Below are 13,820 nucleotides of genomic sequence, written 5' to 3'. Positions count from 1 at the left end.
ACTATCCTAGGATTCATCTTGAAGATCAATTTTTTTTTTATAAAATGCAAAATAAAATGAAAATTTCAAAAAAAATCTTTTTAAATATTACTTTAGTTATTTAATTTATCCAAAAAAAAAAAATTAAATCACTGTTAAATTTTTTTAAAAGGTTAGAATATTCTAATATTCTAATAAATTTGATAGATATGTTAAAATATTATAACATTCTACTTGAATTTCTAGATTTGTTTGAATATTTTAATATTCTATTAGAATTTTTTTAAGATTTATATTTTAATATTCTAATATTCTAAAATTTCAATTTGAATATTACAGTAGAATATTCTTTTAGAATATTTCACGAATATTTTGAAGAAAAACGGTAATTTTTTTTGGATACAAAAATAACGAAAATAATATTTAAAAAAGCAATTTCGAAAATTTTCCTTTATTTAGCAATTTAAAAATATTTTTTTTTTTTGATCTCGTAAATAAATAGCTAAGATTGCATCCCCATGTTTTATAAAATATGATAGTCTCACACGAACCTCAGCATATATATATATATATATATATATATATATGACAAAATTGCAAGTTTGGTCCCTGTGGTATGTCAAAAATTGGATGTTTGGTCCAAAAAGTTTTGGGGTTGTACTGGTGGTCCAAAAGCTTTGATTTGTTGTGGAATTGGTCCAAAGGCTTAACAGCCGCCTACCCCCTCCGTCTGTGTGAGGGTATTTTTGTCAATTCACGCTCATTCCTTTGATATCTTATTAAATTAAACCCCCCCTAACGTCTACTCTCCTTATTAATAGATCGAACATGTGTTTCATCTTTTCCCTAAATCGATATCTCCTCCTGCTAAAATCAAAATCGTGTCTTCCAAACTCAAAATCAACAATGGTGAGGTGTTTTTGTGGTCAAATGGCGATAGTGCGAACGGCTTGGACTGATAAGAACCCTGGTCGACGTTTTTGGGGATGCCCTAAAGAGGTTAGTATTCATTTGGTTGGTTATGAAGATTTTTCATTGATCACTCAATTCCTTCTTATATTTTGCTAGGATTCGACATGTGGGTTTGTGGGATGGATCGACCCTCAAATGTGTGAACGATCAAAATCAATAATACCTGGGTTGCTGAGATCAATCAACAAGCTAAAGACTGAAGTTGGAAAATTGAAGGAAGAAAATCAAATGTTCAAGTATGATATTGGAAAAATAAAGGAAGAAAAATCAAAACTAAAGTTGTACCTGATATGTAGCTGGGTTTTTTTTGGGTTTGTTTTTTTTTCTGATGAAGTAGTTCTTCCATGTTTTAGTGGTTTATTTTGTGGTAGATTTGGGAAAATTGCTATGTTTGTGAATGTACTCTTTTGGACATGAAAGTGAATGCATTGTTATGGTTAGTGGGTAATGAAGTTATTTGTTTCAAACATCCAAATATTTTGGTTCTACTAGACATAGCAGTGATGGGACAAACTGTTAATGCTTAACATAACCTAATAGTAACATAAAGATGCAAAAAAGTAAAGGACAATGATGCATAAACAAAAGAACATCCAAAGTTAATAACCATTGTTTGCACATACCAAATTCTTGTTACATGACCAAAAAAAACATCATTCTAAACGGAGGGTAAAGTTGTCCAAAAAACATCAAAACCATTAAACAGACACCCAAAAGAACAACACAATGGTTCCCAAAAGTAACACATTACATCATCTTAATCCAACAAGACAACACATCAATTTCCTCATTGCCCCTTACATGTTCTTGCATTATGTCCCTTGTTTTTACACTTGCTACAAGTGACAGTAATGAACTTCCTTGTGAGTTTTCCACTGCCCCCTGGACCATGACCATCTATACCACTAGCACCAATTGTTTGACTTTGACTTTGAGTTTGGCTCTAACTTTGAGATTTTTCCTCCATGGATCTTTGCCTCTTCTTCTTGGGCCTACCAGGTTGATTACGATGTGGAGGAGGGCTGATCTTTATTGGAGAATCACTAACAGGCCACATGATACGACCTTTGATTGGTTCTACCTTGTAGGAATAAGCCTCTTTCCAGGTTTCAAGCCAATGCACCTTGTGTACATAAGTGTAAAGTTCACCCACATCCTCACCATTGTTAGCTTTATCAAATAAGACTGCAATCACATGCCTACAAGGAATTCCTGTTAATTCCCATTTCCTACAGCTGCATACCCTTTGGCCCATGTCAACAACATGTTGATCTTGCCATGGTCCTTGTACTTCATACTTGTCTGAGGAATTCCACCTGGCTATGTAGTTAGAAGCATTTGTTGTGTTTGTTTCCATGATCTTTGTTGCTGTTGGAGTCAATGGACCTGCACACTTCTGTTGAACCTTTATCACATTGCAAATCCTCTTCATCATGTACTCCCGAATGTACTCTAAGCATGTGATTATTGGTTTATCCCTACCTTCTATCAGTTTACTGTTAAACACTTCACATAGCTTATTTAAAAGCATGTCTGTGATTGGTCTACCTGCAAGATAATTGTTATTTAGAACAGCATACAACAAATTTGTGTAACTTAGCACTGAATTGAGAGTTGTCTACCTGTGAAATGGCTTCTAGCCCAATGTTGTGGTGGGATCTTCTTCAACCATTCATAAGCTTCTATGTCATATTCACTAAACTCTTTCATCAAACGATTGAATTCTTGCACTGTTGTGGCTTTGGCACAGTTCCATAACTTTTCTTTGTACTCTGTAGTTCTCCATCTCTTCCTCATGTTTTCATAGATATGTCTAAGACATAATTTGTGTTCAGCAACCGGGAACAACTGTGCAATGGCTGGAATTAAGCCCTACAAAGTCATTAAACTGTGGTTAGTATAATACAAGTGTAATAAGAAAACTAAAATACATCAAGGAAATCTATTACCTTTTGTCTATCACTTATGAAAGTGAAGTTTGACAGTTGTGACAGGTCCAAATCATCTCCCAGGTACTCTAGAAACCATTTCCAACTTTGTGTGCTCTCAGACTCAACAATGGCGTATGCCAATGGGTATATACCATTGTTAGAATCTAAGCCAACTGCAGTCAAGATCTGCCCTGGGTAAGCTCCTTTCATGAAGGCCCCATCTAAACCAATAAAATCCCTTAAGCATGCTTTGAACCCCTTTTTCATTCCACCCAAGCAAATATAAATTCTCTGAAAACATCTTGAAGTTGCATTTACAAGATTTGGTTCTGGAACCAGTTCCAGTTTCACAGTTGTGTCAGGATTTGTGGACTGCAACTCTAATATGTAATCTCTCAGCACATCATATTGTTTTGTGTAGTCTCCCATCACATGTTTTTTGGCATCTGCTATAGCCCTAAATACCTTGTCTTTGGAGAAGCTCACCTGATATCTTTTCTGAAGTAGTTCTTGTATAGCTTTGATTGGCACAGTTGGGTTAGATTCCACTAGATCCATAATTTGTTTAGAGATGAAGTTTGCTGTGGCCGTTCTTACCTTTCTTGTATTGAGACATGAATGCTCAGGTTGGTAGGTTTTCACACACCAACTTTCTTCCTCACTTTTCCTAGATGCTTGTAAAACCCACTGACAAGACAGTTCAGTACTTGTCTTTGTCTTTTTACTTTTGCCTTTACTTTTCTTCCCAGTGGTAGGTCCATCCACTTGCCCCTCATTGAATACTACTTTTCCTTTGCATGTGGCCCGCAACCTAAATTTATCATTTTTCTTAATAAAAAGATTCTTCCTGGTTTCCAAGGCATGATGGGCAATTTTGTCTTTCAACTCTTTTTTACTTTTATATTTTTGTCCTATACGAAATGTTGGTTTATGAACTTCTCCTAAAGAACACCTTTTTTCCTTACCTAATTCTTTAATAACTTGTCTTCTCTTCTTGCCCATCTCAGAATCATCATCTGTTGAATCCCATTCATCATTGTCAATAACATCCAACTCCATATCTTCATGCTCCTGATTTCTATCTTTCTCCATGCTATTCCTTAGTCTTTTCTCAAAAAACTCTGCTTCAGTGTCAATGCTCATGTGGAAATCCCTCATATCCACTTCAACTTCAGGAATGATATTCTCCTCATCCACCCAATCACTATCCTCACTGTCATTTTCCTCATCACAGTGACTACCCTCTCCCCTATCAGATATGCTCCCATCTTCTCCATCAGATTTGCTCCCATTATCATGCTCCATTTCAGTCTCCATGTAATCATCCATGTTGTTGTCTATGTAATTATCCATGTAATTATTCAAGTTGTCTTCCATGGCAGCCTCATGTCCATGATCCAGTTCCACTTCATCTTGTACATTTTTTTCTACTTCTACTTGTGCATGTTCTTCTACTTCATCTTGAACATGTTCTTCCACTTCTACTTGTACATGTTCATGAACATCTGCATTTGATTGTAACATCTTTTGATACAAACCAATATCAAATTCTGTAGCTGCCTCCATAAAGTCATTGGCAATAAGCTCTTTTTGTCTATCATGAACCTCGACATGTAATGGTTGTACCTCAACCTCAACAGGGGATGATCTAGGTGGGCTTGGAAATTCTTGTACCTCAGCTGTGTGGTTTTCATTGTCATCATTTTCATCTATTTCATCCATTTGTACAATAGTTACCTTCTTAACAGGTTTAGGATTCATAAAGTAGGTAAGTAACTTTGTCTCACCATGTTCAGTATATACCCTCATGATTTTGTGATCACACACATATTGGGCAAAAGTTCGTAAATCATCATCATTGCCTAAGGGTTTAAGACCAAAGTGGAAGTCTCCACCAGGCACAAAGAAGTGATAGTAAATCACAGGAGGAACACCGTACCTGAACTCTTTCATGATAGCATCCAACTCATGAACTGAAAACGTGTCTATATCCACCATGTCAACATAGTTCACACTTCCGTCAATGTATTGAACATCAGGAAACTTGGTGAACTCACCTCCATGGTATAGCTTGATGGTAAATAATGTTGGGTGGCCATCTTCAAACCAACAACAAAAATAAGTTCAGAAGCATGATTTCACATACAAAACATGTAATGTACAGAGAAATTACAAAATCCTTACCATAAGCCACCTTTGCGTTGAACGGTTTGTCTAAGAGCCTTATATTCCACATTGGTATGTTCATACACTTAAATAACACCGATCACAATAAAAAAACTCAACTTGGAGGTTAGGGCTTCTGGGTAACGAATGAAGATGAAAGTGACAGGAGAGTCGATCGACGAAATGCACAGAGGATTTGGCGGCAGGTATCAATTAATTAGGATGATGAGGTTTAATTTAATAAGATATCAAAGGAATGAGCGTGAATTGACAAAAATACCCTCACACAAACGGAGGGGGTAGACGGCTGTTAAGCCTTTGGACCAATTCCACAACAAATCAAAGCTTTTGGACCACCAGTACAACCCCAAAACTTTTTGGACCAAACATCCAATTTTTGACATACCACAGGGACCAAACTTGCAATTTTGTCATATATATATATATATATATATATATATATATATATATATATATATATATATATATATATATATATATATATATATATATATGTTCAGGTTCATTTGAGACCATTCTAATTTTGTGAGACCGTGAGACGAAATCTAAAATTAATTTTAAAATGCAAAATAAATGAAAAAATCCAAAAGTTCTTTTTTTAAATATTATTTTCGGAACTTGAATTAACTAAAAAAAATCCGTTTTTTTTTAAATAAGTGAAAGGTTCTAATAGAATATTACACTGACATATTCTAAAAAATAATTTTAAAATGCAGAATAAATGGAAAACTCTAAAAAAAAATTAAATATTATTTTCGAAACTTGAATTAACTAAAAAAAATTATCAAAAAAAGTATAAAAATAAAAATAAATTCCATTTTTATTGAAAAGTACATGCAATATTCTAATAAAATATTATACTAATATATTCTAAAAAATAATTTGAAAATGCAAAATAAATGGAAAAATCAAAGAATTCTTTTTTAAATATTATTTTTGGAACTTGAATTAACTAAAAAAATTAAAAAATAATAAAAAAATGCGTCTCACGGTCTCACAAAATTAGATCGTCTCACATGAACCTAACCCTATATATATATATATATATATATATATATATATATATATATATATATATATATATATATATATATATATATATAATTTAATCTAAATTTACCACAAAATGACACGTAGCATAATGCATAAGATGATGACAAGTAGCGAAATTGTTTTTCTTTATTAGGTATATATATATATATATATATATATATATATATATATATATATATATATATATATATATTCTTAGAATATGTTTTGCATTTTAAAATATGTACAGTGTAATATTCTATTTAGAATATTTCACGTATTTTTCAAAAAAATAGGAGTTTTTTTTTAGTCGATTCAAGTTTCGAAAATAATATTTAAAAAAAGAATTTTTAGATTTTTCCATTTATTTTGCATTTTAAAATTATTTTTTAGAATATGTCAGCGTAATATTCTATTTAGAATATTTCACGTATTTTTCAAAAAAAAAAAACGGGATTTTTTTTTTATTTTTATTTTTTTAGTTAATTCAAGTTCCGAAAATAATATTTAAAAAAAGAATTTTTGGATTTTTCCATTTATTTTGCATTTTAAATTTATTTTTACATTTGGTTTTAACGGTCTCACAAAATTAAAATGGTTTTAAATGAACCTGAACATATATATATATATATATATATATATATATATATATATATATATATATATATATATATATATATATATATATATATATATATATATATATATGTCATGTTATGGTTTTTTCTATTTTATTAAATTTCATATGATACTTAAATGTAATAATAAATGTATATGTAATTCATTAATTAATGCAACTTTCCTTATAATTTTTAAATTTATAAATTGAATTCAATTATTTTGTTTTTTTTATTTATTTAAATTATTAGTTTAAATTTAAAAGATAAATAAGCACTTCACTTTTAATAATTAATAATTCACATTTTTTATTATAAATTTAAATTTTCTAAATTTTTAGATATTTATGTTTGTTTATTTTTTTAAATAACTTATGTAATACATGGGTCTCACTACTAACGTGTGTGTGTGTATATATATATATATATATATATATATATATATATATATATATATATATATATATATATATATATAGTGTGGATCCGATGAGAACTCAAAAAATAGTGAGTATTGCAAAACAATTCTCCATCATTTATTTCGTAAATGGTACAATCATCAAACCCAATGCTTAGACGTTACACGTTCAAATGCGACACACATATGTGCTAAATAATACGTAATCGAGGATTTAATCATGTTTGAGGAACGTCCATGAAACGTTATTTAAGTGACTTTTACTCTTGTTTTCGTTTTTTATATACTTCAAATATTCAAAAAAATTAATATATATATATATATATATATATATATATATATATATATATATATATATATATATATATATATATACTAGCCGTTTACCCGCGCCAAGCGTCGGGTGTCGATTGTATTTCTAGAAATTAGTTTCTAAAGGAAAATAATTTATAGAGACATGATACTTAGGGCGTGTTTGAGATTGCTTTTAAAGTGCTTATTGGATTTTTAGAAAAATCATGAATTCATGGCTTTTTGAAAAAACTTCTTTTTGCTTATAAAGTTAGTGTTTGCAAAACGGCAACAGTGAATAGTTTTTTTTTCCAGCAATTGGATCCATTCGGTATCCACATAATGCAACAATGACAAATGTTTTAAAAATCGGTTTTTAAGTTGAATTGATATAATGACCTGTTCAGCCGGTTCGACTGTCAGACCAACCGTTTCTATAATTTTAATGTTTTTTCCTATTTGTCTACACACATACATACATATATAAATAAATCAAGAATTTGATGTTTATATGTTCAAAGAATAAAAATATACATAAAACAGTTGGAAAATACATTAAACAACACATAGTCATAAATTTTACATAAATCTATATGCATTAAAAAGAAAATAACATATAATACCAAAACAAAATATAGTTTATTTAGAGAAATCTAAATAGGTATGAAAAAAATTACCAAAGTTTATTTAAAATGTTTCATTCTCATGTGTTTTTATTCAATTTAACAAAATTTAACCGATTCGGGTGGTTTAGTTAACCGTTTTTACCAGATTTTTGTAAAACCAACCGGTTCATTCTGATTCATAAATATGAATAAATGTGAAGTTACATTTTACAAAAGAGAAAGAATTATGCTATGAAATGCATAGACCTAAAAATAAAAAATCAAGAACTAATTTGTAACCTTTGACGATTTGATGGGAAGTTCAGAAATCCTTTTATAATGCCCCATCACCAACCTGTTAGAATCATATTCTTGGATCTTCTTGCGTGGGATTTCTGGTTATCACCCTATTTCATAAACAATCTAAACAGCTGTAACCTCCAAAACTCTTTCATCACGTGGTCACCTAATAAACTTGCAATACCCTGTGAATGTATACGGTCAACGATCATGGTCCAACATCGATACTAAACTGAAGTACTTTTAGCTCATCTTATACGATAGACCGAAAATATAAAGAAACTGACCTACATGCATGTGATTCTTCTTGCTTATTCTCATAAGAAGAGTTCCTATCAAAGATTTCAAGACATCCTTGAGTAGCCAACGACCATCATGTAATATATCACCTCCATCAGCTTCATAGAGAAAAGAAGACTATCATATATGGAAACTATGTTATGAATGGTGTTTGCATCTTCAATATCCCACAGCTAGAAACCAAATTGATACCCTAGTAGAGCCATCTACCTCACATTCAAGTCTATCATATATGGAAAACTATGTTATGAATGGTGTTTGCATCTTTAATATTCCACAGCTAGAAACCAAATTGATACCCTAGTAGAGCATTCATAGTGAGACATCTACCTCACATTCAATTCTATCAAACCCAGACCAGAGCACCTTTGTTTAAATAACATGGAAAAGAAAGGTCATTTCTTAGTACCAGAAACCAAACCAGTGGATAACATATCAAAAACAGCTAGATACCCTATTGAACATTGAGCAAGAAGAACGTGTATATAAGGTGTTTACCTGTGCTTGTTTGTGTTAAATGAAATTCAAAACTGATAATTGATCATTTGTTCCTTGTGTACATTCACCCTTTCAATTGATAACACTAATGGCATCAATAGGTAACAGTTGAACAAAGTCATCAATTTGTAAACCAAATCCTTATACTTTTTAAAGCTATTACCAGTATAACAAAATTTTGAAAAATAAAAGGAAGATCACCTATTTCCAATTCCAACAATTAAACATATAAAAAGTGGATACCCATAAAAGCTATCTAGTACCAAATATATCCAGAAGCAATAATCAAAACAATAATCATAAATTTCCTTACAATTCAATATGACGATACAGTTTACTTTATTTGATCAAAATCCTAATACAATACCTTAAATTCCTGCACATATTCAGAAACTGAATTCAACTTACATATAATAATTCACAAAATACAAAAAAAAAATAATCAAAGGAATGAGAAACGGAAAAATTAGAGGTTTACCTTTTGCAACAAATTAGTTGTTCTTAAGAAAAAAGCCCCAACTTCATCAAAGAAGATTAAGATGAAGATGTAGCTTCAATTAAAATCCCTAGAAAATTCAATAGAGAATCAGGATTGATGTAGAAGACAAGTGAGATGACTGAAATTCAAAGTTGAATATTCAAATTTCAATATAGAATCCCTTCAATTTACGGTTCAAACATGTAGGGGATGAAATTGCTGCCTCCCTCGTATCATCCTCCTCGTTCCCATGGAAGCCACAAAACTGTCCGAAGAGAAATAAGTGGTGTGTAACAGTGCTCTAGTTGGACGCGATGTCAGCTGACCGAAAAGATGTAAATAGGGAATGATCAACAAGTGACGAATATAAGATAAAAAAACATCACCTTTATTATTAGGGGAGAGGGACAATGGTATATGCACAAACTACGAGCAAAATCGAAGCAGACCTCATAAACTGGAATCCAAATTGATATCTACACATATATCTTTTGTTGAAAAGACCCAAGAATCAAATAAACGGGAACAACAATCGCCTTTCTTTCAAAGCCAGTAAAAAAAGATAAATCGATCGTCTCCAGCATAGAGTGAGAACAAAAATCAACTAATAGAAAACCTATGATCTGAAATTATACATACCTTAAATACAGAAGATGGGGTCGACAAAAAGTATAACATTGAGTAAGGAGGAGGTGGAAGAAGGAGACTCGTTAGGGAAGAGGTGGAGGAAACTTGGAGGGAAAGGAGGTGGCGTGGGCTTCAATGGGAAGCAGGTGGCAAGAAGCTTAGGGGGAAGCGCCGCCACCAAGAAACAAAAACCTATCGTGAAGTCTTCTGCATCAGTGTGAGGTCATGATAACTGGAGAAGGAAGCAGGTAAGTAGCTTAAGACCATATACGTTAAAAAGCCCCGCCCGACGACCTTCTTATTGGAGGAGAAAGCAGCTTATCGACGTGAACAAAAGGCGGTGATGGAATTAACTCACTGTTCGAGACCGAGAGAGAGAGAGAGGGAGAGAGAGAGAGAGAGAGAGAGAAAGAGAGGCAAGAGAGATCACTACATATCTTTGGTGGAGACGATGAGAATTGGTTTGATGGAGGCTGTGTTTAGGAGATTAGGGTAAGATTAGTGTGTAGCGTAATCGGTATATGATCCATGTAGTGTAATACGTAAAACATTGGATATATGCTTAATATTATTGTACATGAGGTAATATATGTTATACCTCTTAATTTTCATGAAATAGGCAATATCCTTAATAATATAGTAAAGATATATATATACACTTGGTTTTCATGTTTTTTATCTTATTTGTTATATTATTTTTTATATATTAAAAAAAATCAAATGGGCTCAACAGGTTCAACCTCAGTTTGAGAGCTAGTGTCATCAAAGGTTCCTTAATTAGGAAAATCTTACAGCTCTTTAAGATCAACTACACTCCCATTGTCTCCTTTGGATATGAGCTCTCTCTCACGTAAGACTCCTCTTTGAGCAACAATTGAAACATCCTAAAAATACATTCCAAAATTTTCATTTTAAATCATTAATAAAACCATAGTTATAAAAACATTACATCAAGTCATAATTCATTATTCTCAAAACATCATAATCATTTGTCAAATATATTAGAGTAAAAACATCCCAGGCTGCATAAATGGTGTGTGCACTGCAGTTCTCCCAAGCTCTTCCCCTTGCTACTAGTAGTACTTGAAACCAAAACTGAAAACTGTAAGCACGAAACTTAGTGAGCCTCCCCAAACTACCACATATCACACTCATAATCTCATAACAACATACATTAGGCCTAGCCCGCTACATCGAACCTCGCCCGACATAAGATGAACCTGAAATCAAGCCTCGCCTGGCATTGAGCCCTGCTCGATATACATATTTGTTTCTACCAGGCCCCACCTGTCTCTGGGCCCTGCCCGCTATACACATACAAACAATAACATATAATCATGCTGGTACATAAAGAATCATACACAACTCTATATCTTCTAGTCTTAAGGCCTCGCCTATCATGGGCCCCGCCCCTACCCTGCTAATGGAGAGATATAAAACCCCGTCCATTCTCAGCTAGTGATTGAGATATGGGACCCCACCGACATTCACCTCCCTACCAGGCACATAAAAGTATCATAAAGACAAAAAGTATAACTAAACATGCATTCCTTTATCGGATACCACCCAACATCGAACCATAGCTCGGAACATACATATGACCTTCCTTGGCTCCTGCCCAACATCGAACCGAAATCTAGAAACATATAAACATTCCTCGGGCTTGCCCCGGTATCGGACCAAAGTTCGAAAACATATAACCTAAAATGGGCTAACCCCGACATTAGATCTAAGTTCGACATACGCTAACATACATAAATGGACCAGCCTTGGTGCCTGCGACCTGTTCCCACTGGAGGAAAACTCACCTCACAATTTGAGTGCAGAATCCCGCGAATGAACCTCTGGCTACTAATTAGCAGATCCCTGAATTGTTGATCTCTCGACTCCTCGAGCTACCATTACTAAAATAACAATTAATCCAAACCAATAATTGTCATTAGGGTAAAATGACAATTTTACCCCTAGTCCAACTTGGTCCATACCTAAGGCTGAAAACGATAATATGAAAGGCCTAATACTAGGTAGACTTCCCAACCCATTAGTGACCCACTAATGGCCCAATTTACTAAATTGGGCCCAATCCCTCTAATAGGCCTTACCCTAAAGCCCAAACATATTCTTAGCCCAAATATCTGACTTCTAATGGCCCATTTCGACCTAATACCTGCTAAGCCCTAAGATTATCCCAAATCGAGGCCCAACGTTGCAAACCTTAAAACCTGAGAGTATGTTGAGCGTACTCCTTTGTATGCTACTCGTACAACTTGCATGGCTTGTTCGTTGCGCAAACTAGCGTGTACGCCCAACGTACTACCCTTTTAAGCCATTAAACTCAAAAATGCTTATTCCATTAAGATCTTAAGTCCATGTTACGGATCTAAGTCCCTTAGCATGTCTTAACTCACAAAATCGACTACTTTGTAGCTTGCAACCCACAAAATAAACCAAACTTGGAATATAGTAACTAAATTCCATGGAAATGACTAGATCTCATGCATGGTCACAAATGGGCCCTAAAGATTGAAACTTTATTGCTTTTGGGACTCATATATCACTAAAGGGTGGCACCTCTTGGCCTAGAAACGAACTTGAGTCGTAAGGATCCATTCTTGGGACTAAAAAGGTCCAAAACATCGCTACACTAAATCTAAGCATACTTGAGGAATGTTCCAGTCTTTATACCTCAAAATGATCTGAAATGAAGAAACAATCTCGGGTCTACAGCCTCTCCTTTAAACCACCACCTTCTTTGCTCTTTACTTGCTTGGAAAATGGATTCATAACACCAAAATGCTCTCTAATGGTCTTCTAAGCTCCAAGAACACTCAAAGAAGGATTATGGTTTCGTGGTGGCTGTCTAAGGGTGAAAGGGAGGCTAATATCTAGGGCATACACGTCCAACACCTGCGTTTACTTACTCCTCTATGTTGGGCATACCCCCAATTTATGGTGGGCATACTCCCGCGTTGGCCACCTTGCATGCATGGTACTTTCTTGCCACTTTTCTCCATTATGTACCAATATTGCCAATAACTTCAAAGTTCTATAAATTCTTCGTTCTAGGTTCTTTTCCATCGAAATTTAAATCCATGAAAAGGTGGCGGGAATCCCTACGCTCCTAGATACACCCCAAGCCTAAAACCTTTCAAATAAGACCTGAGACCCATAAAAGAATGAGTCGTTACATTATGCCTATATCCTTGGCCTTCGAAGCCACAACCAAGTACTTTCAAAACCATATGTTACGACTCTCCCCCACTTAAATTGCATTTTGTCCTCTAAATCGCTCCTTACTAACACCCGTATCCAAACTAATGATATGAGGAACACAACGGTTGTTTCTACACGCAATCCATTCTTTTCAAGACAAACAAAAACCAGTCGAACTAAAGCGAACTTCAGCTTCAGCAAATCACTTCTGCTGTTCTAGATTTCAAATCCATGCTGGTCTGTCTCCCTGAAAGACTGCCCACACATAATTATCTATAAGACAATCATACTTGACAGAAGGCTCAGATAATCCTTCGAGTAAAAGATTCATCCCTGCAACGGTTAAACTCAAACGAGAGCTGCGCAACAGTG

The sequence above is a fragment of the Lactuca saligna genome, chromosome 4 (genome assembly GCF_052625555.1).
Source record: "Lactuca saligna cultivar CGN05327 chromosome 4, ASM5262555v1, whole genome shotgun sequence".
NCBI classification, from domain to species: Eukaryota; Viridiplantae; Streptophyta; class Magnoliopsida; order Asterales; family Asteraceae; genus Lactuca; species Lactuca saligna.
Note: the sequence above shows the minus strand (reverse complement) of the source record.